This window comes from Lampris incognitus, chromosome 5, assembly GCF_029633865.1.
Source record: "Lampris incognitus isolate fLamInc1 chromosome 5, fLamInc1.hap2, whole genome shotgun sequence".
NCBI classification, from domain to species: Eukaryota; Metazoa; Chordata; class Actinopteri; order Lampriformes; family Lampridae; genus Lampris; species Lampris incognitus.
Window position 1 is genome coordinate 54566565 of NC_079215.1, and position 25519 is coordinate 54592083.

The 25519-nt window shown below is 49.9% G+C and overlaps 1 protein-coding gene across 1 annotated transcript in view; it reads left to right on the plus strand.

The window, feature by feature from the left end:
* Window positions 1-23383, plus strand: part of LOC130113276 (endonuclease V-like) — a 146653-nt gene extending 123270 nt beyond the window's left edge. Inside the window, 1 exon segment of the mRNA XM_056280844.1 lies at window positions 22965-23383. The gene's annotated coding sequence lies outside the window, so the exon portion shown is untranslated.
* The last annotated feature ends 2136 nt before the right edge of the window (window positions 23384-25519 follow it).

Genomic DNA, 25519 nt, shown 5'->3' on the forward strand with positions numbered 1-25519 from the left:
TCTTATAAAATCCTCCTCCTCACCTATAAATCCCTCCATGCGCATACCCCCCAGTACCCATCAGACCTCCTCTCCTCCTATATTCCGTCCCAGAATATGCGGTCCGCAGACACGGGCCTGCTTTCCATCCCCCACACCAGCCTGCAGGTTTTGGGGATAGAGCCTTAGTGTGGCAGCCCTCACCCTTTGGAGCTCTATTCCAGCAGAGATCCACAACTCTGCTTCTTTGGACAATTTTAAAAAAACCTACCTTTTTACTAAGGCCTGTGGTCTGTAGCCTTTTGATCGCTGTTTTAATCTGGTTTTTCCCCTTGTCTCGTGTAAAGCGTCCTTGGGTTCCTTGAAAGGTGCTATACAAAACTAAGTTCTTGTTGTTAATGCTCATATATTGCTATATGGGCAATATCAAAACATTGCGGATGTCTGCACTGGCTCCAAAATGTTGATACAAAATATATAAAATAATAACAAAATATATTCCCATGAATCACCGGCACTGATAATCAGAATTGATAACCGCTATCGTACTGTAAAGCGAAATATTCTGTGTTATCATTCATCCATAAGCACGCTGCCCCTAAGTAGAACCTTGAACATCCAGCCTTCACACCAGAACACGTGGCTTATGGAACGTGTCTACGAACATTTCCAGTGAGCCTACGCTTTCTGGTTCGTCGCCCCTCATTAAACCCGACAGTTGATTGGTTCAGGTTTGTCTCGGATCCTCCTCGTGTGGTGTCTAGATCTGAGAAGAGGCGAGTGCAAACTGTCGATAACCGCATGCAAGCACATGTGAGTAACCACTTAAACAATATCACAGAAAGGTGAATCAGTTCATCTGGACATGACGCTTACTGAGAGAAACGTTTCATCATTCATCGTGCACGGTGGCTAGCACAGTCGCCTCACAGCAAGAAGGTCCTGGGTTTGAACCCCGGGGTCATCCCAGGTCGTCCTCTGTGTGGAGTTTGCATGTTCTCCCCGTGTCTGCGGTGGGCTCTCTCCGGGTGCTCCGGTTTCCCCCGCCACCAAAAAGACATGGATGTTGGGGTTAATACTCTTGTCTGTGCCCCTGACCGAGGCAATGGAAAGAAGAAGTGGAGTTGGTCCCCGGGTGCTGCATGGCAGCTGCCCACTGCTCCTAGGATGGGCCTCTTTGACTCCCTGTTCAAACCAGCATTCCTCCCTATTAAGGATGTGCACATCCTCATCTTGGAAGGAGTGGCCACTGACCTGTAGATGGGTGTAGACTGTGGAGGCCTGGCCTGACGTGTTAGTGGCGGGGATACCTGCAGTCACTTGAGACTGAAGAGGTCACTTAGATGAGTGATGAAGCGTTTCTCCCACTAAACTTAGTGTCCAAATGAACTGATTCAACTTGGACTTTCTTACCTGGATTACTGAGCATGCATAAAGACACTTCAACAATAGTGAAAATAGAAAGGGCAGGTTGGTTGCCCCATAAGATGTAAGGCTGAGTCCGGCTGTCTCTCCACAATGAAGCCGGTGAGTAAAATATATCATAACCCATATGCACAATAGCAAAAACTACAAAATAGGACCACAGTTGTAAAAAGGCGGAATTCCCCTTTATTGCTTGCATCTTCCTAACGCTTCATACTGTGAATAATGCTGATTTTTTTTTTCCCCCAATAATACAACCTGTTAATCTGTGCCATTTTGAACAGGAGGTTTAGATCTAACCTCAAGCTAAACACCCAAAGGTTTTGATTTTCATAGTCCATCCATCCATCCATTATTTGTGATTTATTATTTTCTTAATGGGGGCATTTTATTTTGACTGGCAATAATTTTTTTTTTTTTATGATGGACGATGAACACTATCTGGATAATAAGTGGCTGCATCATCTTGAAAATTTGGATATACTCTTATTTGCATATTACAAACTGGCAAATCAGCAAACTTTGTTCAGGTGGGTTTGTTCTCCATCGTGGCACTGTGCCTGACCCTCTACCAGCAGCCATGAAAACGGCACTTGGCCCGAGGGCCTCCCAAAATACCTGAACATGAACCTTGAGAGCCTCTGCTGATGCCTCTGAAAACCCTCACATCCAGGGTTACACACACACACACACACACACACACACACACACACACGCACACACAAACCATAAAGGCCAGCCTTCCTGTGCTGTATCAGGGGCCCTCTTCATCACACACCATGCACCATGACCCTATCCACCATGATTCATCTCCCTGGCAGTGAAGTGCATAGGAGATTATTACCCATGAAAGACCAGGTCTCTGAAGATATACTCCTCTCCAACCTGCCCCACTGGAAAAATAGGGAAATATTGCATATGTTTACACCTCAGTATGTATGCGTGTGTGTGTGGTGACATAATGCACAATTGACATGCCCAGTCTTACCACCAGTGCTAAGAGGCTCACATGCCTTTTTTATCATCCCAAAATGTGCTGTTATCTGGGTATTTTGGGTGCACATGTTTTTACAAGTGTGCCAGTACCTATGCATGTTTTTCCTGTTTGTTCTTACTGTTATGTGTATCTCTGGTGTGGGTGTTTGGCAGGCGATGCATCATCATCATGATCATATGCACATTTTTAGCCCATATCAACATAATATCCGTGCTGATGTCTCCATGCAACTCTGCAATCTGCATATCGACTCCCTCACGCTCACTCCCTCACTGAATTCAGGGGGCAACCAGGAACCACCACCGCAGTCAGGAAGCGACCCCAGATTGCCCGCATCACAGGCGACTGTGCTAACCAGTCAACTAAAGGGTCCGACCCATTAGCCAACGGGCTAGTGAGTCTAGTCATTCGTGATCATTACACTATCCCCCTCCTTCTGGAAGGGCAACCCCATGCTTCAGCAGATCAGCTCCCTCACGCCTCTGGGCACATGCGCTTCCGATGGCCTGGCGGTCTCCCCATCCCACTTCTGACGCCACCGTAGCGAATTCAGGGGGCAGCCTGGAATCGCCGCAGCTGGGACGCGAACCCAGGTCGCCCACACCAAAGGCGACTGTGCTAACCAGTCAACGAAAGGGTCCGACCCGTTAGCCAAGGGCTAGCGAGTCTACACATCTGTGATCGTTACACTCTCCCCCCCCCCCTCCTTTGGGAAGCTTATTCAGGAACACCATGTTTGTTGGGTCTGAGCAGTGTCATCACTTTGTTTGTTTAGCGCACATCATTTCTCCTCCATGTATTTTTGATTTAGTTTCTGCCAAGAGAGAGAAAGAGTTGCCTAGTTATAAACAGGATAGCAGAACAAGGCTGTCACCATGTTTTTGAGGACGAGGTATGGAAATTAGACTTGAAATACATTTTCAGGTTGCACAACTTGATTGTTATCATTCATCATGCTAGAGAGTCAGCTAGGTGTGATTAGATGTGGCATTATCAGATCATGTGCCTTTGTGCGGACGTTACTCTTATGTGGTTAATTGATCGGCACTGTACTTGTGTGCCGAGTGTGGGAGTCTTGTGACGTTTCTGACATCTCAGCAGCGATCAATATGAGCTACTCTCCTCTTCCCTGGCATGTGAAGACCTGCCTGAAGGGTTTCCACTGGTGCACATAGAAACTCGGCGATGTCTAGGTATGGGCCGCTCTCTTTCCCCAGTATCGGCCAACGGCTTGTTCCCAAAGGCACCGAGTCACAGGGCCATGGCTTGGCACCGGCATCAAGGGATTTACATACGTTTTGATAGAACATCAGAATGGGCAAAAAGGAGGGATCTAAGGCACATTGACCTTTTTTTCCCGGTGCCAGGATTGGCAGGTTCGAGTGCTTTAGAAATGGCTGTGCTTCTGGGCACAGACTCACGACACTGTCTAGGGTTTACCGAGAATGGTGTGACAACCAAAAGACATTCAGGCGGTCCTGTGGATTAAAAAGAAAAGAAAACGCATGGTAAACCAAGAGTTGGGAAGATGGATTATGATATAAACACATGATCCGTGTGAACGGTTGAAAACAAAGAGCTCGTCCAACTAAAACATCTGTTCCTGGAAGTCGGCAGAATTCTGTCATCGTTGACGGTTTCATGAAAGCCGCCATTCGGACGTTTTAACCGCTCAGTAAAATCCTCTGGATTGCTTGTGGAAATGCTCTGACGTCACAACGAGTAAGCTTTAAAGCCATTACGTCAGCCGTTTTTTTAACTCCATCTTCCTGTGATTAAAGGCCACCGTCTAATTCGTACTTGCTGCCTTCTCGGTTATCTGGCACCAATACTTTTATGTCCTGTACGTTGCGAGTTGGGGCCTCCATGGGTCAGAGTTGTTTTTCCAGCATATCCCACAGATGCTCAATGGGATTGAGATCTGGGGAACCTTGGAGGCCAAGCCATTCCTGAACAATTTCTCCAGTGTGGCAGGGCGTGTTATCCTGCTGAAAGGCCACCGCCATCAGGGAATACCGTTGCCATGAAGGGGTGTACTTGGTCTGTAATGATGTTTAGGTAGGTGGTACGTGTCAAATTGACGTCCACGTGAATGCCAGGACTCAAGGTTTCCCAGCAGAACATTGCCCAGAGCGTCACACTGCCTCCATCGGCTTGCCTTCTTCCCATAGTGCATCCTGGTGGCATCTCTTCCCCAGGTAAATGGTGCACATACACCCAGCCGTCCACATGATGTAAAAGAAAACGCGATTCATCAGACCAGGCCACCTTCTTCCATTGCTCCGTGGTCCAGTTCTGACGCTCACATGTCCATTGTAGGTGCTTTCAGTGGCGGACAGGGATGATCATGTGCTCTCCGACCGATTGTGGCTATGCAGCCTCATACACAGCAAGCTGCGATGCACTGTGTTCTGACACCTGTCTATCATGGCCAGCGTTAACTTTTTCAGCAATTTGAGCTACAGTAGCTCTTCTGTGAGATCAGAAACGATGGGCTAGCCTTCGCTCCCCCTATGCATCAACAAGCCTTGGGGCCACCATGACCCTGTCACTGGTTCACTGGTTGGCCTTCCTTGGACCACTTTTGGTAGGTACTGACCACTGCATACTGGGGAACACTCCACAAGACCTGCCATTTTGGAGATGCTCTGACCCAGTTGTCTAGCCATCACAATTTGGCCCTTGTCAAAGTCGTTCAGATCCTTATGCTTGCTCATTCTTCCGCCTTCCAACACATCAACTTCAAGAGTTGACGGTTCACTTGCTGCCTAATATATCCCACCCAGAGACAGGTGCCATTGTAGTGAGATAATCAATGATATTCGCTTCACCTGTCAGTGCTGTAAGTGTGATGTAATTGGATAGGAGGATAGAGCATTTTTTTATTTCATTTTTTTTTTACAAATCATCCTCTAGATGTTTTGCTGGGCTCCTGAATTTAGGCGTGCTTCATCGAAAAACTGTCGTCTCAGAATTCAGTGTTCGCTAATTCACCAGAAGGCTACTTACTATATGTTAGACAGTTAGCTACGGTGATGCTAGCTTGCAAACAAAGTAACCAGACAGAAAAACGAACTCTTAGCTCACAAGTTACAATTTTACAGTTTCACTCAGCAGACGCTTTTATCCAAAGCGACGTACATCTGAGTTAATACAACACGAGCAAGCATCTAGTCAGGAGACGACAATGCAAGTAAGTGCCAAAAAAACAAGTGCAAGGGGCATCCGGGTCGCATAGCAGTCTATTAAATTGCCTACCAACACGGGGATCGCTGGTTCGAATCCCCATGTTACCTCCGGCTTAGTCGAGCATCCCTACAGACACAATTGGCTGCGGGTGGGAAGCCGGATGTGGGTATGTGTCCTGGTCGCTGCACTAGTGCCCCCTCTGGCCGGTCGGGGCACCTGTTCAGGAGTGGGGGAGGGGGAACTGGGTGGAATAGCGTGATCCTCTCTGGCGAAACTCCTCACTGTCAGGTGAAAAGAAGCGGCTGGTGACTTCACATGTATCGGAGGAGGCATGTGGTAGTCATGCAGCCCTTCCCGGATCAGCAGAGGGAGTGGAGCAGCAGTGACCGGCATGGCTACAATTGGCGGGGGGTCAAAAAATAGGTTTAAGTCCGATAGGACATAGGTGTCAACAGGCGATGCATGGGGTGCATAGAAGTGATTTTTTTTAAATGCCATCAGGTGTGGAGGTGTTTGAGAAAGAGCTGGGTCTTCTTAAAGATGTAGAGGGATTCAGCTGATCGAATGGAGTTTGGTAACTCGTTCCACCACCAGGGAACTACAGAAGAGAAGAGTCTGGCTAGTGACTTAGGGCCAGACTCTTCTTAGTTCTTGGCATTCTGGCAATCAAAGTCTCAGCCTCGCCTTAATGGAAACTCAGTCGTCACATTTGTTTTGGCCTCAAGGCAGAGCGGTGTGGTTATAGATTGGTGCCAGCCGGCATGAAAATATTCAGCTGAGGACCTTCTCTCTCTCTCCCTCCCTCAAACACAACCTCCCTTTCAAACCCCACCCTCGCGCTGTCCTTCTCCTTCATGTTCATGCGATGCAGACGCTCGGGCTGTGAAAAGGGAATAAAAGCTGAGCTGACCTTGTCTGTTCCCTGCAGACACAGAGGTCAGCAAGGCCAGAGCGAGGCTGGCCGAGACGAAGGCAAGCGTGGCTGTCTAAGGCTACAGTTCAAAGCGAGTTTGTCTGTCTCTCCTGTCTGTCTGTCTTGTCTGTCTTGCGCACATGCACACACATACACTCCATCTTTCCCCCCCAGAGAGAAGTGTGGAGCGTCACAATATTTTAAGATGTGCCAGGAGGCTCATTTCTATACTACTTTATATAGCGCTTGTGGATTCATGACACGTGCTGCCACATACTGAAAATGTATTCCTGGTTTAGAGCGTCAGAAACTGTGCCTTCTGGGCGTCCGGGTGGTGTGACGGTCTATTCCGTTGCCTACCAACACAGGGGTCGCTGGTTCAAATCCCCGTCTTACCTCCAGGTTAGTCGGGCGTCCCTACAGACACAATTGGCCGTGTCTGCGGGTCGGAAGCCGGATGTGGGCATGTGTCCTGGTCGCTACACTAGCGCCTCCTCTGGTCAGTCGGGGGGGGGGGGGGGGGGGGGGAAGGAACTGGGGGGAATAGCATGATTCTCCCATGTGCTACATCCCCCTGGCGAAACTCCTCACTGTCAGGTGAAAAGAAGCGGCTGGCGACGCCACATGTATCGGAGGAGGCATGTGGTAGTCTGCAGCCCTCCCCGGATCGGCAGAGACGGAAAATCGGGCATTTGGCCAAGTACAATTGGGGAGAAAAGGGGGGGGGGTCCACCACCACCAAAAACAAGAAACTACGCCTTCTGATGTTTAGTCAGCCACTGTTAGCTAATATTTAATAAGCCAAGGCGTCAATGAAAGGGTTAATTAAAAGGTAACTACTGCAACAGATGAAAAAAACATCGTCATACGTTTTCAGACTGTAACCCTAACCTGCCGATAACCGAGTGGTACTGAAATACTTCAATTGCTGCTGTATAATGACCAAGTTCAGAAACACCTCATCAGGCACATCTGGATAATTGCACCATTAGTCAGGACAGTCAGGCTGAGGTCAGATCACCCTGGATTATGATCTTCCCTTCCTGCCTTCATGACTGCGGCACACAATCAATCTCAGGGTGCTGCCAACGTCCGGAGCAGGAAGATGCTGCAGCTGCTGAGAACTGTATTGATTCATCCGTTCCTTCACTGACTGACTTGGACATTCAGAGTTTCGGGTATTTGGGCTGGTTCAAAGTTAGTTAACTATGTGAAAGTTGTGCTATGAAACGCAGTACGGATCACGTGATTTCAGATCTGCTATGGATGCAGCAGACCAGGCTCCCCCAGCTGATCCAGCGCCAGCTCTCCCAGCCAGACACCTTCGACGAAACTCCCCCCACCCCACACAACGGCGCTAAAACACGGTCAAGGCTAGGCGAGGCCGCCGCCAGACCGCCCTCGGCGTTATCGGAACCGCCAGTCTGCATGGGCTAGCAGTTAGCTTAGCCTGCCCCACTTCCACGTCCTGTCAGACCGCCCTTGGTGTTACCTCTTCCGGTCAGGGCCGTGGTCCCTGGGCCCACAGGATGCAGTAGACCAAGCTCTCCCAGCTGATCCAGCGCCAGCTCTCCCAGCCATCAAACGGAGACAAAACAAAGTGGGACGTGGACAAAGACACTGCATGGACGGTACTGGGTGAGGCCGCCGCAAGCATAAGTTCGCGCCGCCATCTTCCCACACTGGAAGCAGTAATTTATTTATTTATTTATTTATTTATTAATGAAGAGGTATATATATGTACAAATGATTGACAAGCAAATGTTACCTGATTAATTAACCAAGTACCAGTCCCTCCATCTATAAGAGCTGTGGCAATACGTAGGACCTTGTCGTGTACATTACACCGCTGTATGTTGGGATGAGGGCCGTTGCTGAAACGCATCAGCCAGTAAACCAACGCTTTTAGAGCAGGTGAAGGATGTAAGTGGTCTGACATTTCTTTCTTTTCTTTTTTGTTTTTACACGGCAGTGTGCTTCCTTTTTGCCATTAGCTACTGAGCAAGCCATTTTCATTTTGGAGCCCTGGAAAGACTTATTTTGGTCTAAACTGCTGTACCCACCCATCCATTCAATGCTGCTGGATATCTAGAAACCCTTCCATATATATATATATACATGTATACACCAAAGTATCCCTGTTTTTTATGATGCTGAGCGACGTATGTTTTAAGTGTGCAGGTACCCTTTCCAGTTATTGTTTCTAGGTCAAACTTCTCTCAGATTAACTCTTGTCATGGATATTTCGAGGCCCGTGTACTGTTGTTGCACGGTGAGCGGATGACTCTCAGGCGTTGGCGGGCGGCTCAGCTGGCACATTAGGCCGAATCAGACGGCTTGCGTGGTCTAACCTGACGGTGATCAATAACACGCGAACTGGTGGCAGGTAAATACTCCTAAATACTTAAATACTCCTCGGTATTTAAAAAAACCCCTGGGTCTTACATGCAGAAACAGACCCGTCTGGACCCATAAGATCTGTATTCAACAGCCAGCCTTGATGTACTTTATAAACCAGCCCTGTTATTGTAGCTCAGGAGATATAGACTCTGAATTTTCTAGTCCGTAAAGGACGGGCTGAATCGATACAGCTCTCACCACTTGAGCCATCTTGCCGCTGTGGATGTCGGCAGCATCCTGAGATTGATCGTGTGCCACAGTCATGACGGGGGGGGGGGTGGGGGGGAGAGGGGGCAGATAATAATCCACTGTGATCTGACCTAGTTAAGTTTATTGTATCATCTTTACAGTCTCGGGGGGCTTTTTGTTCATACGATAAAAAAAACGGGCAGATGCAGGGGACACAATGGAAGCCCCCTCTACCCTTACACCCTCCATCCGTCACCATAACCCCCCCCCCCCGACTGTCCCAGCTAATGGTCTCACCTGTCAGATGAGATGGTTTACACAGAATTAACTGTAGTATTTCATATTCATAGTGTGTGTGTGTGTGTGTGTGTGTGTGTGTGTGTGTGTGTGTGTGTGTGTTATAGTCTGAACACTTCAGCCCAGGGGCTTGCAGACATGTAGTGTCTTGTATCTGTTGTACTAGTTGCCTTTTATTAATCAAAGACTTTGGCTGACTGAGAATTAGCTAACACTTTGCTGCTTAACATGAGCAAAGACTGCTTCTGTGTAATGACAGGCAGACAGACAGAAAGGCAGACGGACGGATGGATGGGCGGACAGGCAGACAGACGGCTGGACAGACAGGTGGACAGGCAGATGGACGGACGCACAGACAGGTGGATAGACAGGCGGACAGATGGATGCACAGACAGATGCACACACAGAAAGACAGACAGACAGACAGACGGATGGACGAATGGACAGACAGATGGACCGACAGAAAGATTGACACAGATGGATGGACGGACAGACATATAGACACAAAGACAGACAGATGGACAGGTGGACAGACACATAGGGCTGGATGGACAGACGGACAGATGGATGGACAGATAGACACACAGACAGACAGAAGGACAGACAGACAGACGGACGGATGGACGAATGGACAGACAGACAGATGGACCGACAGAAAGATAGACACAGATGGACGGACGGACAGACATATAGACACACAGACGGACAGATGGACAGACAGACAGGCGGACAGATGGACAGATAGACAGACGGGATGGACGGACAGACAGATAGACACACAGACGAACAAATGGACGGACACACACACACAGATAGACAGACAGACAGACAGACAGACAGACAGACGGACGAACGGACAGACAGACAGACAGATAGAAAGAAAGAAACAAAGCAGCTCGGAACTGTGGCCTTGAACAGCCAGACTCGCCTCGGTCCTGGCGAGCTTCGCTCTGGTCTTGTTATTCCATGTCTGCAGGGAACAGGAGAGGTCAGGCTTTTATTTCTTTGCCACCACACAACTGCCGGTATGACACGCAACATGACCACCGCCTTCACAAACGGAGCCTCTCACTAACCTGCACACTGACCTCTTTCTCTTAATCAGGGCTGTATTTGGTTTATTTTAATGGCGAGTGTCGTTCCACAGTTGTCCACTAGTTGGTGTTCTGTTCTGTGCATTGGCTCCTTGCTTTGCGTCTACTGCAGAAACAACATTGAACAAATAGTCGATCAACAGAAAAGTAATTGATTACAATTTTGGCAGTCGATTAATGGTTTGAGTCATTCATCAAGTAAAATACACCAAACGTTTTCTGGCTGCAGTTGCATAAATGCTAAGATTTACTTACCTTCCTCTGATTCATATCGTTATGAAATTAATACCTGAGGATTTTTTTATTTTAGCTGTCGGTCAGACAAAGTGAACAATTTTAAGCTATCACTTTGGACTCTTATTTTAACTTCCAAATAAATCCAGTCCAACGAAGTCACAACAGTTATATGCTGCTGTAAGGCTTCTGACCACCAGGTGGCGATCACATCTCTGAACGACATCGCCACACTAGCTTCATTGTAAGGCTGTGCTTGTTTGTGTTTGAAGGATTTAAATCAAGTGGTCCTTGTATACATTACAGGCCTCCTAATCCCTCATCCGCCCTCTGGGGTTCTTAGGTCGCCGGACCAAAGACCTCTGTCAGGTCCTTGGTCTGGGTTTAAGCTAATGGCTGACTGTGCTTTACCGCTACAGCCAGACCTTCACATCAGCTCTGCCCTGAGCATCGGCATGTTTAGATTACGTGGCCAAGCCCTTTTCTTTTCCTTAGCTCCTGGTCCCTTATAACCTTCCTCCTGGTCCCTTATAACCTTCCTCCTGGTCCCTGCTCCACCACCTCTGCTGATCCGGGGAGGGCTGCAGACTACCACATGCCTCCTCCGATACATGTGGGGTCGCCAGCCGCTTCTTTTCACCTAACAGTGAGGAGTTTCACCAGGGGGACGTATCGGGTGGGAGAATCACGCTATTCCCCCTCCCCCTGAACAGGCGCCCCCACCGACCAGAGGAGGCGCTAGTGCGGTGACCAGGACACACACCCACATCCAGCTTCCCACCTGCAGACACAGCCAATTGTCTGTAGGGGACTCCTGACCAAGCCGCAAGTAACACGGGGATTCAAACCGCCGATCCCCATGTTGGTAGGCCGCCACCGCCACGCCACCCGGACGCCTTACATATTCTTTTTACTTCATGGTTGGCATGGTGGCCCAGTGGTTAGCACCGTTGCCTCACAGCAAGAAGGTCCTGGGTTCGAACCCCAGGTCCTTTCTGTGTGGAGTTTGCATGTTCTCCCCACGTCTGCGTGGGTTTCCTCCCACCATCCAAAGGACATGCATGTTAGGGTTAATACTCCTGGACTTGGTCCCCGGGCGCTGCAGCCGCCCACTGCTCGGGTACAATAGGATGGGTTAGATGCGGAGGACACATTCATCATCATCTGTGCAATGACAAAATGAAGTGGCTTTCTTTCTTTCTTCTTCCTATGTTTTACTCTTATACACTTTCTGATTCACCACTTTGGTCAGCGAGGGATGTTTTTAATTGTGCTTTATGAATAAATAAATGCAGTTTTATTTGATTTTTCTAACGTCCAGTAGGTGCTTGAAGAGGGAAGTCTTCGTTTCTTCTAGCGGGTATGACGTAAGGGCAGAAGTAATCCAGTACATTCTAGCCTTGTACATATATGAATGGTAACACTGCAGGACTATGTACTCGTATTGACTTTGCATCTGAATGTGACCTACCAGCCGCTGTTAAGCCCAGAATTCTTTCATCTTAAATCCCTCATTAAGGCTCATTAAACTTACATAAATGCCTCCAAGTAGTAACTCTACTTATCATGGTGTGTGTGTGTGTGTGAGAGAGAGAGAGAGAGAGAGAGAGAGAGGGATTACAGTAGAGCTTGAATAAAACATGTGTATATACACTCACCGGCCACTTTATTAGGCACACCTGTCCAACTGCTCGTTAACGCAAATTTCTGATCAGCCAATCACATGGCAGCAACTCAATGCATTTAGGCATGTAGACATGGTCAAGACGATCTGCTGCAGTTCAAACCGAGCATCAGAATGGGGAAGAAAGGTGATTTAAGTGACTTTGAACGTGGCATGGTTGTTGGTGTCAGACGGGCTGGTCTGAGTATTTCAGAAACTGCTGATCTACTGGGATTTTCACACACAACCATCTCTAGGGTTTACAGAGAATGGTCCGAAAAAGAGAAAATATCCAGTGAGCGGCAGTTCTGTGGGCGAAAATGCCTTGTTGATGCCAGAGGTCAGAGGAGAATGGCCAGACTGGTTCGAGCTGACAGAAAGGCAACAGTAACTCAAATAACCACTCATTACAACCGAGGTATGCAGAAGAGCATCTCTGAACGCACAACACGTCGAACCTTGAGGCAGATGGGCTACAGCAGCAGAAGACCACACCGGGTGCCACTCCTGTCAGCTAAGAACAGGAAACGGAGGCTACAATTCGCACAGGCTCACCAAAATTGGACAATAGAAGATTGGAAAAACGTTGCCTGGTCTAATGAGTCTCGATTTCTGCTGCGACATTCGGATGGTAGGGTCAGAATTTGGCGTCAACAACATGAAAGCATGGATCCATCCTGCCTTGTATCAACGGTTCAGGCTGGTGGTGGTGGTGTAATGGTGTGGGGGGTATTTTCTTGGCACACTTTGGGCCCCTTAGTACCAATTTAGCATCGTGTCAACGCCACAGCCTACCTGAGTATTGTCGCTGACCATGTCCATCCCTTTATGACCACAGTGGTCCCATCTTCTGATGGCTACTTCCAGCAGGATAACGCGCCATGTCATAAAGCTCGAATCATCTCAGACTGGTTTCTTGAACATGACAATGAGTTCACTGTACTCAAATGGCCTCCATAGTCACCAGATCTCAATCCAATAGAGCACCTTTGGGATGTGGTGGACCGGGAGATTCGCATCATGGATGTGCAGCCGACAAATCTGCAGCAACTGCGTGATGCTATCATGTCAATATAGACCAAACTCTCTGAGGAATGTTTCCAGTACCTTGTTGAATCTATGCCACGAAGGATTAAGGCAGTTCTGAAGGCAAAAGGGGGTCCAACCCGGTACTAGCAAGGTGTACCTAATAAAGTGGCCAGTGAGTGTATGAATCAGCCCCCATCAGTACTGGTACTGTACTGCCATGTAATCCTACTGTAGTAGCATCATTCTACGTCACGCCCAGTTACTCAAAATATCAACATATCCTTTTAGAATTCAGTTGTACAGATTCCAGTTATCAAGTTAAATAGCATCAAAGCTTCAACATTTCATGTTATACATTGAATTGTGTCGCGCTCATCTATATGTGTACTTCTTATATGGAAACAACACAGCTTGTATATTTCTTTTCCAACATTAAGATCTTGGGAGCAGCAGGTATTTAGCCGACAGCTGATGCATCTTCAGCACATGCTGTGATGCCTGCAAGCAAAAACAAGATGAGATACTCCTTCTGATACCCAACACCCAGCTGTACGTTTGGGGGTAACTCCATAACAGCCCCTGCTCCTGGATCGCCACCTTGCCGTTGTGGGGAAGCTTGTGAGTACCAATGATCCCAAGAGCTATTGCGTCTGGAGCTTGGCTCCTGGTAGGGTCACCCAAGGCGGATAGGTCGAGGGGGGAGGTTCCAGATGAAGCGCGATCCAACAAAGACCTCAACGGCAGAACTGGTGGAAGATGTCACAACGGCAGTAAAGGTGGATGAAGGCTGCAACAGAGGGCGGTCCCCAATCGTCTTGGTTCTCCATGCCATTGGACTCTGGCCACCCCCCGGTCAAGGACCTTGTGGTGGCTGCAGGTGCATCAGCCTCTCCACATAAAAAGCTGTCATGACAGGCATCCTCCCATTATGCGGCTCCAGGATCGGCCTCTAGACCCAGAGGAGCCCAGAGGGAGGACGGTCAACCTCGATCCTGAGTGACCACGGATGATGATAACAGTGGATTTCAGTCAGAGAGATACTGAGCTGAAGATGATGAACCTGGCTATCCCTGTTTTCTTGGTCCATCCCTTTGTGTTCTGTCCTCACATTGTGAGGTGAGGGCAGGTGGACTTCCTCATATCACTGTGACAACCGACAGTGAAAGGAGGTGTTGAGGAAGTCATCGAATGATGATGTCGGTGTCAACGTTTTACCAAACTGCTTCTTCATGAGAGGCAACTTCTAATTTTCTATTTTGTCTCGTCTTGTTTTTATCTGAAGCGTATATTCTTGCAGTGATGGTACTGCAATCAACCCATGACGCTACACAGCAACACAAGTATATTAAAGGGTAATTCTGTATTTTTTTACAACATGGGTCTCCTTTGCATAGTCCCCCCCCCTTTTAGTGCCAGCACAACTGACAAGCCATGGATAATGACAAATCGTGTATACCGTCTGACTGAGACGCTGGGGTTATTAGCTGTTGAAAGGACAGATTTAAGGATTATATTCTGTTGTCCTGTAAGACGCCATTATGATTCTGTGTCCAGGCTCCAGCGCTGGTCACATATGCATGATGGGAAAAAGCTACAAAAATAAGACTCGGGTTGTAAAAAAAAAATACCTGAATTTTTCCTTTGCCTCCAGCTAAGCTCCAGCAAACTAATTTCGCCGGCAACAGAAACACAGCAGTCTTCTTGCACAGAGGAAATCTTGACAAGGTGAAGCTGTCTGGTCATGTAGCTGCTGAAGCAGGACAGACAACAGTTTGACTCTTGTCTTTGATACACACACACACACCTTAACATGCTGTTTTCTAACTTCAGTGATACATTTGTTAAAGTCAGTTTTACTGCCCAATTTCTCTATTCTATTATATTCTGGGCTTGACAACACGGTTTGATTAGAGAAACATTATAAATGTTATATTAAATGTTATAAATTCCCGCTTCTGGTGTAGGAAGAGGGCGGCGCAAACTCAGGTTTGCAGCCACCTCACCCAGTACTGGTTTGGGATGATCGCAGCGTGAAATTACGTTTGTGGCGGCCTCACCCACTACCGTCCATGCAGTGTCTTTGTCCACATCTGTGTCTAAGTTTGTCTTTGTTTGATGGCTGGGGGAGCCTGGTCTGCTGTGTGCTGTGGACCCAGGGACTACAGCTCTGACCAGAGCCTGATCGGAAGAGGTAACACCGAGGGCGGTCTGACAGGATGCGGAAGCGGGACAGGCTAAGCTAACTGCTAGCCCATGCAGACCGGCAGTTCCAATAACACCGAGAGCGGTCTGACAGGATGCGGAAGCGGGGCAGGCTAAGCTAACTGCTAGCCCATGCAGACCTGCAGTTCCAATAACACCGAGGGCGGTCTGACAGGATGCGGAAGCGGGACAGGCTAAGCTAACTGCTAGCCCATGCAGATTGGCAGTTCCAATAACACCGAGGGCGGTCTGGTGGTGGCCTCGCCTAGCATTGACTGTGTTTTTGGTGTCATCGTGTGGAGTGCGGGGAGGCGTGTCGAAGGTGTCTGACTGGGAGAACTGGCATTGGATCAGCTGGGGGAGCCTGGTCTGGTGTGTTCGGTGGGCCCAGGGCCCACGGCTCTGTCCGGAGCTGCACCCAAAGAGGAAACACAGGGTGATCTGACAGGAGGCGGAAGGGGGGCGGGCTAAGCTAACTGCTAGCCCATGCAGACCAACATTTCCAATAACACCGAGGGTGGTCTGGCGGAGGCCTCGCCTGGCATGGACTGAGTTTTTAGTGTGGAGTGTGGGGAGGTGTGTCGAAGGTGTCTGGCTGGGAGACCTGGCGTTGGATCAGCTGAGGGAGCCTTGTCCGCTGCGTCTGGTGGGCCCAGGGACCACGGCCCTGTCCGGAGCTGCACCCAAAGAGGAATCACCGAGGGTGGTCTGACAGGACGCGGAAGTGGGGCAGGCTAAGCTAACTGCTAGCCCATGCAGACCGGCAGTTCCGACAGTCATCCTGGCTGGCGTTCGCTCTCTTGGACCATGCATTTTTTTATATATGTTGGATATATGTGTTGTTGTAGTTTTGTATTCCTTGTAGTTTTGTTGTAGTTTGGCTATATGTGTTCTTGTAGTTTTTGGATATGTGTGTTTTGTCTTTGTGTTGCACTGCTGTGGGCTGGGGGAAACGATATTCCATTCCATTTCAAGTACACAAGTGCATGAAATGAAATAACAAATGTATGTTTCTGATTCCAGAAATGCATTGACAAACCGACTATGTAGAATTCTGCAGACGGTAACCTGGCGTTGTGGTGTTGTGCAGGAAAACCCAGATGTAATGCAGAGTGTGTTACAGATATGCACCGACAGAGCAGAGAGGATGTGCGATGGTTCTGCGATAGAAAATATAGCCGTCTGACTCATCGTCAGTGGGTAAAATCAATGACCCGTGAGGCGCACACTCACATACGCACCAACAGATCGATAATTCCCACCGGCAGTACTAATAATACCTTTCCCCAATCACCGGCTGCGATGTAATGTGCCCAGCTCTAATGGCTAATCTGTCCTGCAGTATCTTAATAACACATCTGCTGATCCGAGAGCTGCCTCTGGACCGGGCGGGGGCCTCCACCTCCTTCCTCTAGTGCTGACCCCGTGTCGGCCGCTGTGATGGCCGGCGCTCCTGCCATTACGGCGTTATGATGTTGTCTTTTTATTGCCTGCCCAGCACCTTGACGGCCACTACGGCCACCTCTTCGTGGAACAACCGATCTCTGCATCACCCCCCATCCAGCTCTCAGCCTATTATGGTCCTCGTTATGAGTGTGGGGATTATTTACTTTTTCAATAGGGACAATAATGTAGATGTGATAGATTTTGCCTCGGTGCTAATTTTCATCACCCCGTCTCCCTCTCTTTCCTCTCTCTCGCTATCTCTCTCTCTCTTGCTCTCTCACTCTCTCTCTTTCTCTCTCTCTTGCTCTGTCTCACTCGATCTTGCTGTCTCACTCTCTCTCTCGCTCTCTCTTGTTCTCTCTATCTTGTTCTCGCTCTCTCTCTTGCTCTTGTTCTCTCTCTCTCTTGCTGTCTCTCTCACTCTATCTTGCTCTCTCTCATTCTCTGCCTTGCTCTCTCTCACTCTCGCTATCTCGTTCTCTCTTGCTCGCTCTCTCTCTCACTTGCTCTCTCTCTCGTTCTCTCTCTCACTCTATCTTGCTCTCGATCGCTCTCTCTCATTCTCTCTTGCTCTGTCTCACTCGATCTTGCTGTCTCACTCGCTCTCTCGTTGTCTCTCTATCTTGTTCTCGCTCTCTCTCTTGCTGTCTCTCACTCTATCTTGCTCTCACTCTCTCGCTCTCTCTCATTCTCTGCCTTGCTCTCTCTCTCTCACTCTCTCTTGCTATCTCATTCTCTCTTGCTCGCTCTCTCTCTCTCACTCTATCTTGCTCTCACTTGCTCTCTCTCTCGTTCTCTCTCTTGCTCTCTCTCTCTCTCTCTCTCTCTCTCTCTCGTTCTTTCTTGCTCTCTTTCTCTCTCGCTCTCTTGCTTGCTCTTTCACTCTCACTTGCTCTCTCTCTCGTTCTCTCTCTTGCTCTCTCTCTCTCCCTCTCTCTCTCTCGTTCTCTTTCTTGCTCTCTCTCTCTCACTCTGTCTTGCTCTCACGCTCTCTCTCTCTCTCTCTCTCTCTCTGTCTCTCTCTCCTCTGCCAGTCAGTCAGTCTCCACCAGTTTTCTTGTCCATGCCGATTACTACCCAAAAGCCCATACAATGTCCGGCATGGCTATTCAGAGCAAATAGCTTTGTGTTGTATTGCTGAAGGCCCCAAAGCAAATTAAACTAGGGAGTCAAACTGAGGACTCTGCAGTCTGGGAGAGAAAAATAATCATGATGTGAGAGGCTAACGCAATTTTTGCTTTCACAGCACAGAACAGAGGTAGCTGCAGCAGTATGATGGCTGTCAGTGTCTTTGGTGCTGCATGATATTACCCCTTGGCATTCAGTTTAGTCTCTCACACACAGTGTTACAGGAGGCACCGTACCTCTGACCAGCCCTCGCCTAAAGCTCAACACACAGCGGTGCAGAAGCAAAGCACCGAGTCAACTGACTTGCATCACCTGCTTCACCATGGCAGGAACAGGAAAGGCCGGCCAGCCCACATTAAATATGCACAGTGCTGGTTTTAGCACTGCTCTGACCATTTTCCCCAAAGAAGGAAAGAGGGCGGATAGATGCTAAATGGACTGCATTTATATGACACTTTTCTAGCGCCTTACAGTGGATGCCTCACATTCACCCATTCACTCATACGCTGACGGTGGAGACTGCCATGCAAGGTGCCAACCTGCTCACCAGGAGCAGTTAGGGGGTTCAGTGTCTTGTTGGAGGACACTTCAACATGCTCTCTAGAGGAGCCTGGGCTCAAACCAGTGACCTTCCAACTATTAGATGACCCGCTTTACCTCCTGAGTCGTGCTGCCCTGCAGTAGATCAGAGCAGTCTGCATCCAGGGATCGGTGCTGTGGTGCCTGTGTGGAGGGTTTATACTGACATAAACAGTAGCGTCGTTCAGCCAGTGGCAGGGTATTCTCACCTTAAGGGGGATTCCTGCTTGCCTACAATTTAAAAAATGCAAGTTTCCAACCAGTGCGGCCGATAGCGGGGATCACTCGTCTAAGTGCCTAGCTCCCTTCCTGAAGCCCCCCCAACGTCTAACAAAGTGTCATCTAAACTGGTTCCTTTAAAGACACAGTGCCAGACCACTTCAGATAACATCTACTCCCCAAGTGCAACACCCTTTGTGGGGCGGCATGGTGGCCCAGCGGTTAGCGCTGTTGCCTTACAGCAAGAAGGTCCTGGGTTTGAACCCCAGGCCGTCCCAGGTCCTTTCCGTGTGGAGTTTGCAAGTTCTCCCGGTGCCTGCGTGGGTTTCCTCCGGGTGCTCCGGTTTCCTCCCACCGTCAGAAAGACATGCATGTTCGGGTTAATACGCCTGCCTGTGCCCCTGAGCAAGGCAGTGGGACAAATAACTGGAGTTGGTCCCCGGGCGCTGCAGCTGCCCACTGCTCCTCTACAGTGGGATGGGTTAAATCCAGAGAGCACGTTTTGTGGTAACCTGTACACTGACAAGGTGGCTTTCTTTCTTATTGCCGTTGCTGGATATTTGCTTTAAGCTGCCTGTATACTTTCACCACTACGAACTGCCTGTTTACTGCCTGTTTACTGTCTGTTTATTGGTCCAAAGCCACAGAATTTTACCTTCATCTACAAACCTGGTTTGGCAGCATCGAAAATCACCATTTAATCTAATCAAGAGGTGGCTGGACCCCACTAAGTGGCTAACTCACTCAAGCGACAGAAAAAGCATCGAGACTTTAGGGGCATCCAGGTGGCGTGGCGGTCTATCCCGTTGCCTACCAACACGGGGACCGCCAGTTCGAGTCCCCGTGTTACCTCCGGCTTGACCGGGCATCCCTACAGACACAATTGGCCGTCTCTGCGGATGGGAAGCCGCATGTGGCGCCTCCTCTGGTCGGTCGGGGAGGGGGAACTAGGGGGGACAGTGTGATCCTCCCACGCGCTACGTCCCCCCCTGGTGAAACCCCTCACTGTCAGGTGAAACGAAGCGGCTGGCGACTCCACATGTATGGGAGGAGGCATGTGGTAGTCTGCAGCCCTCCCCGGATCAGCAGAGGGGGTGGAGCAGCGACCGGGACGGCTCAGGAAGAGCGGGGTAATTGGCCGGATAGAATTGGGGGAGAACAAGGGTTAAAAAGAAAAATCAAGACTTTATATTCAAGAGTTGCATGTGTTCAGGTTTTTGCCAAGCGACAGGAAAAGTAATCTGAAAGAGAAAGAAAGGGGAATGGATGAGAAGGATCAAGCGGTTGTGGGTGTGATGGGTAGCAGTGTTTCCCTCCCCAGACTGGCCCTCCGCCACTTTACTGTGACTCCCCTCTTCCAGGCCAGCCTTAGCAAACAGCTAAACCCTGTCAATGGAAGGTCCCACTTAGTCCACTACTCCCAGTAGAAATCCAGAGGGTAAACCGGGGGCTGTCCAGGGGGGGACGAAGAAAACCCCTGAATTTAACCTTTCCTTCAGCTACTAGTCTTCTGCTGTCCTTATTTTACAGTGTTTAAGCAAAAACCATCTCTCGCTCTCTATCTATATCTATCTTTCTCTCTATCTATCTCTCTGTCTCTTTCTCTCTCTCTCTCTCAATTCAATTCAATATGTGCTTTATTGGCATGACATACGTTTGTGTACATATTGCCAAAGCATGTAAAACAACAACACAACAATCATTATAATAAGCAACTCTCTCTCTCTCTCTCTCTCTCTCACACACACACACCAGCTGGATTATGTCCAGGTGGCAGATCAGAAGAGACAGTGTGTGTAGTTTTCCTGGTCAGGTGAGGACAGTGTGTAGGTTTCCTGGTCAGGTGAGGACAGTGTGTAGGTTCCTGGTCAGGTGAGGACAGTGTGTAGGTTTTCTGGTCAGGTGAGGACAGTGTGTAGGTTCCCTGGTCAGGTGAGGACAGTGTGTAGGTTTCCTGGTCAGGTGAGGACAGTGTGTAGGTTCCCTGGTCAGGTGAGGACAGTGTGTAGGTTCCCTGGCCAGGTGAGGACAGTGTGTAGGTTTCCTGGTCAGGTGAGGACAGTGTGTAGGTTTCCTGGTCAGGTGAGGACAGTGTGTAGGTTTCCTGGTCAGGTGAGGACAGTGTGTAGGTGTCCCGGTCAGGTGAGGACAGTGTGTAGGTGTCCTGGTCAGGTGAGGACAGTGTGTAGGTGTCCTGGTCAGGTGAGGACAGTGTGTAGGTGTCCCGGTCAGGTGAGGACAGTGTGTAGGTGTCCCGGCCAGGTGAGGACAGTGTGTAGTTGTCCAGGTCAGGTCAGGACAGTGTGTAGGTGTCCCGGCCAGGTGAGGACAGTGTGTAGTTGTCCAGGTCAGGTGAGGACAGTGTGTAGTTGTCCTGGTCAGGTGAGGACAGTGTGTAGTTGTCCTGGTCAGGTGAGGACAGTGTGTAGTTGTCCAGGTCAGGTGAGGACAGTGTGTAGTTGTCCCGGTCAGGTGAGGACAGTGTGTAGGTGTCCCGGTCAGGTGAGGACAGTGTGTAGTTGTCCAGGTCAGGTGAGGACAGTGTGTAGTTGTCCCGGTCAGGTGAGGACAGTGTGTAGTTGTCCCGGTCAGGTGAGGACAGTGTGTAGGTGTCCCGGCCAGGTGAGGACAGTGTGTAGGTTTCCTGGCCAGGTGAGGACAGTGTGTAGTTGTCCAGGTCAGGTGAGGACAGTGTGTAGTTGTCCCGGTCAGGTGAGGACAGTGTGTAGTTGTCCCGGTCAGGTGAGGACAGTGTGTAGGTTCCCTGGTCAGGTGAGGACAGTGTGTAGGTGTCCCGGCCAGGTGAGGACAGCGTGTAGTTGTCCCGGTCAGGTGAGGACAGTGTGTAGGTGTCCCTGGCCAGGTGAGGACAGCGTGTAGGTGTCCCGGCCAGGTGAGGACAGCGTGTAGTTGTCCAGGTCAGGTGAGGACAGTGTGTAGGTGTCCCGGCCAGGTGAGGACAGTGTGTAGTTGTCCTGGTCAGGTGAGGACAGTGTGTAGTTGTCCTGGTCAGGTGAGGACAGTGTGTAGTTGTCCAGGTCAGGTGAGGACAGTGTGTAGGTGTCCTGGTCAGGTGAGGACAGTGTGTAGGTGTCCCGGCCAGGTGAGGACAGTGTGTAGGTTCCCTGGTCAGGTGAGGACAGTGTGTAGGTGTCCAGGTCAGGTGAGGACAGTGTGTAGGTGTCCAGGTCAGGTGAGGACAGTGTGTAGGTTCCCTGGTCAGGTGAGGACAGTGTGTAGTTGTCCAGGTCAGGTGAGGACAGTGTGTAGGTGTCCTGGTCAGGTGAGGACAGTGTGTAGGTGTCCCGGCCAGGTGAGGACCGTGTGTAGTTGTCCAGGTCAGGTGAGGACAGTGTGTAGTTGTCCCGGCCAGGTGATGACAGTGTGTAGGTGTCCCGGTCAGGTGAGGACAGTGTGTAGGTGTCCCGGCCAGGTGAGGACAGTGTGTAGTTGTCCAGGTCAGGTGAGGACAGTGTGTAGGTGTCCTGGTCAGGTGAGGACAGTGTGTAGGTGTCCCGGCCAGGTGAGGACCGTGTGTAGTTGTCCAGGTCAGGTGAGGACAGTGTGTAGTTGTCCAGGTCAGGTGAGGACAGTGTGTAGTTGTCCAGGTCAGGTGAGGACAGTGTGTAGTTGTCCAGGTCAGGTGAGGACAGTGTGTAGTTGTCCAGGTCAGGTGAGGACAGTGTGTAGTTGTCCAGGTCAGGTGAGGACAGTGTGTAGTTGTCCAGGCCAGGTGAGGACAGTGAGCTGGCCTGCAGGCTACGGCTGAATGCGGTGGGCCTATCAGCAGCATATCAAACTTAATGAAGCGTGTAAAGACTTGTTTAAGTTGGAGCAACTCTTTCCACCACATGTGACTCTGCACCGGGTTTTCTACCCCCGAGTGGGCTGTTAGGCACCCCCCCCCCCTGCTATTTCTTTGAGAGATTATTTCAAACGTGTTTCCTTCTATCCCTCCCTCCCCCTGTTCTTGTATTTCAGCCGGATCACTCGAGCGGAGCCGCCGCCGCAGGAGCGATGAAGATGGGGGGGGGGCGGGGCTCTGTTCAGGAGCCACTTAAAAGCCTCTAAAACCCCGGACCGTGTCTCTCCTCACTTCCACGCCGTCTAACTTCTCTTTTTCTATCGCACTCAGACGCAAGCGTACACAAGCGCCGGAGGGGGACCCGTATCCGGGAGAAACCGTCTGGACGGAGGCGCCGCGACTTGCGCGTGTGCACTAATTGGTTTTTAGGGCCGGGTTACAGCGACGCTTTGAGATCAACTCGTTTTTAGATCCCAGCTGCGTATCTTGCCGGATGTGGGTCAGGCTGGCTCTTTTTATGTAAACCGCTCTTGTGATATTTTTGGGTCACTCGGCTTTTTTTTTAACATCGGAGGGCTTTAAATAAATCATGAAATGTTCCTAAACTGCTGCGGATTGTCATTATTTCGTGCTCTATATATACCGTGCAGAGGGCGGTGCAGCAGGCATCCACCCATGCCCCCAAAACGAGACGCTCGGGCGCGAGCACGGTGCGCACTGTGTGTTGCGCGGCCTATGCGTGTGTGTGCGTGCGTGTGTGCGTCTCTTTGAATGAGTCGGATTTGGCAGTGGGCACCGCTGTGCCAGGCTGGTCCCCGGGAGCCGAGCGGAAAGGAAGGCGGCTGACTCCGCAGGGGGGCGGCGTCCAGGAATAGACGCGGTCGTGCGGGGCAGTATCGATCAGCGGGAGGGGTCAGCAGATCGGCCCGTGGAGGCCACAGATCGGCCAGATAAGGGGACTCGCGTCAGGTGGTTGCGGACGGCGTGAGAGACCGACTAGATAGAAACGGGTTCGGCACGCTGTCCACGTTTGTGCGTTCTTGTGCGTCAGCCTTTGTCAGGGCCGGTGACCGTCCGAGTCAGGACGTTGTTGCAAAGCGGGCACATTTCGGCCGGTTCCTCGCTTCTTTAAGGGTTTATTTTAGGGGTTCAGACTTGGGTTTGGGGGTTAGAGTTCGAAGTATGATTCGGTGAAAGGGACGGTTCACCCCCAAAATCAAAACAATACATATTTTTCTTCTCACCTGCGATAGACCGGTGATGATGGTAACCACGGTATTGAAAACGATGAAATATTGATATCACGTTATTCTCTCTGTTGTTGCTACTTTGTATCCCACCACCGACCCCCCCCCCCCCCACACACACACACACACACTGGTTCTTACTTATAAAGCCCTTCACAAGCTGGCTCCCCCACACCTCACCGACCTCCTCTTCCCCCTACCAACCCTCTCGGTCCCTCATATCCGCCTCAGCCTCCCTTCTCTCCACCCCGCTGGTCCAACCTCCGCGGCTCTAGTGACCGAGCCTTCCCCAGGGCAGCTCCCGGGCTCTGGATCTCACTCCCCAAATCATTAGAGACTCCGAATCCCTCCCGCTCTTCCAGTCCCGTCTCAAGACACACCTTTTCTCCATGGCCTTCTCGTGCCCTCCCCGTCCGCTCATCCACCCCTGGATGTTTGTGTTGTGTTTATCTGTGGTCTTGTTTCACCCCGTTTATGGTAAAGCGACTGAGTGTTAGAAAAGCGCTATATAAGTTTACTTTATTATTATTATTATTGTTATTATTATTACACACCCACACGCCCGACACGACGCCGTGACACATTAACGTCACCCCAGTGCGCGCTGGAGGCCGCGCTCTGGTGAAGCCAACAAAACCACTTCGTCTGCGAAGAGCAGAGATGCACTTCTGAGGTTCCCAAAACGGACACACTCCTCCCTTCGGCTGCGCCTCGAGATCCTGTCCGTGAATATCACAAACGGAGTGGGAGACAAGGGACAACCTTGGCGGAGGCCGACACCCACCGAAAACGCGTCGTGGTTTCCAGAAAGAGACGCTGTCTTTGAGTTTTTCAACAAAAAAAATGTTTGTTTTGGTACTTTGAGCAACACAAGCCGAGTGCCATCCGGTTCCGTTGTACTGGAGAGAAGACCGACAACTCGGGGGCCAACAGCTCCAAAACTCAGCAGCTCGCCCCAAAACGACCCAGTACTGCAGGGAAGAGGAAACACGTGTCTTTCTGATTTAGTGGTGAACTGTCCCTTTAAGGTAAGGGTAAGGGTTAAGGGCTAGGGAATGAATGGAGTCAATGAGGGGTCCTCACAAAGATAGAAGCACAACAATGTGTGTGTTTATGCTAATACAACAGTGTACAACGGAAGGTTCAATGTTATTGAAAAGGTACAATTCAGATGCATTAGAAAATTGCAGTGTAAAAACTCATGCTGTTAACAACTTGGTATGTTAACGTCATTTAAAGCCGCATGCGGTCCAGTCCAGTATGTCAGTTTTCAGTTGGCCATTAATGTGACATGACTAGCATTTTAGCTAACCGCGATGCTGCAACAAAGGAATACAGGGAGTGATTTCCAGACGGACGCAGAAAGTTTTAAAGCGGCTGACAGCCTCTTCATGAGCCATTCTTCTCCATCTGCTCTGCTTGTCCTCCATTTGTCGTCCCTCCTCTCTCCTCCTCTGTCTCCCTTCTCTCTCTCCAGCGCGCGG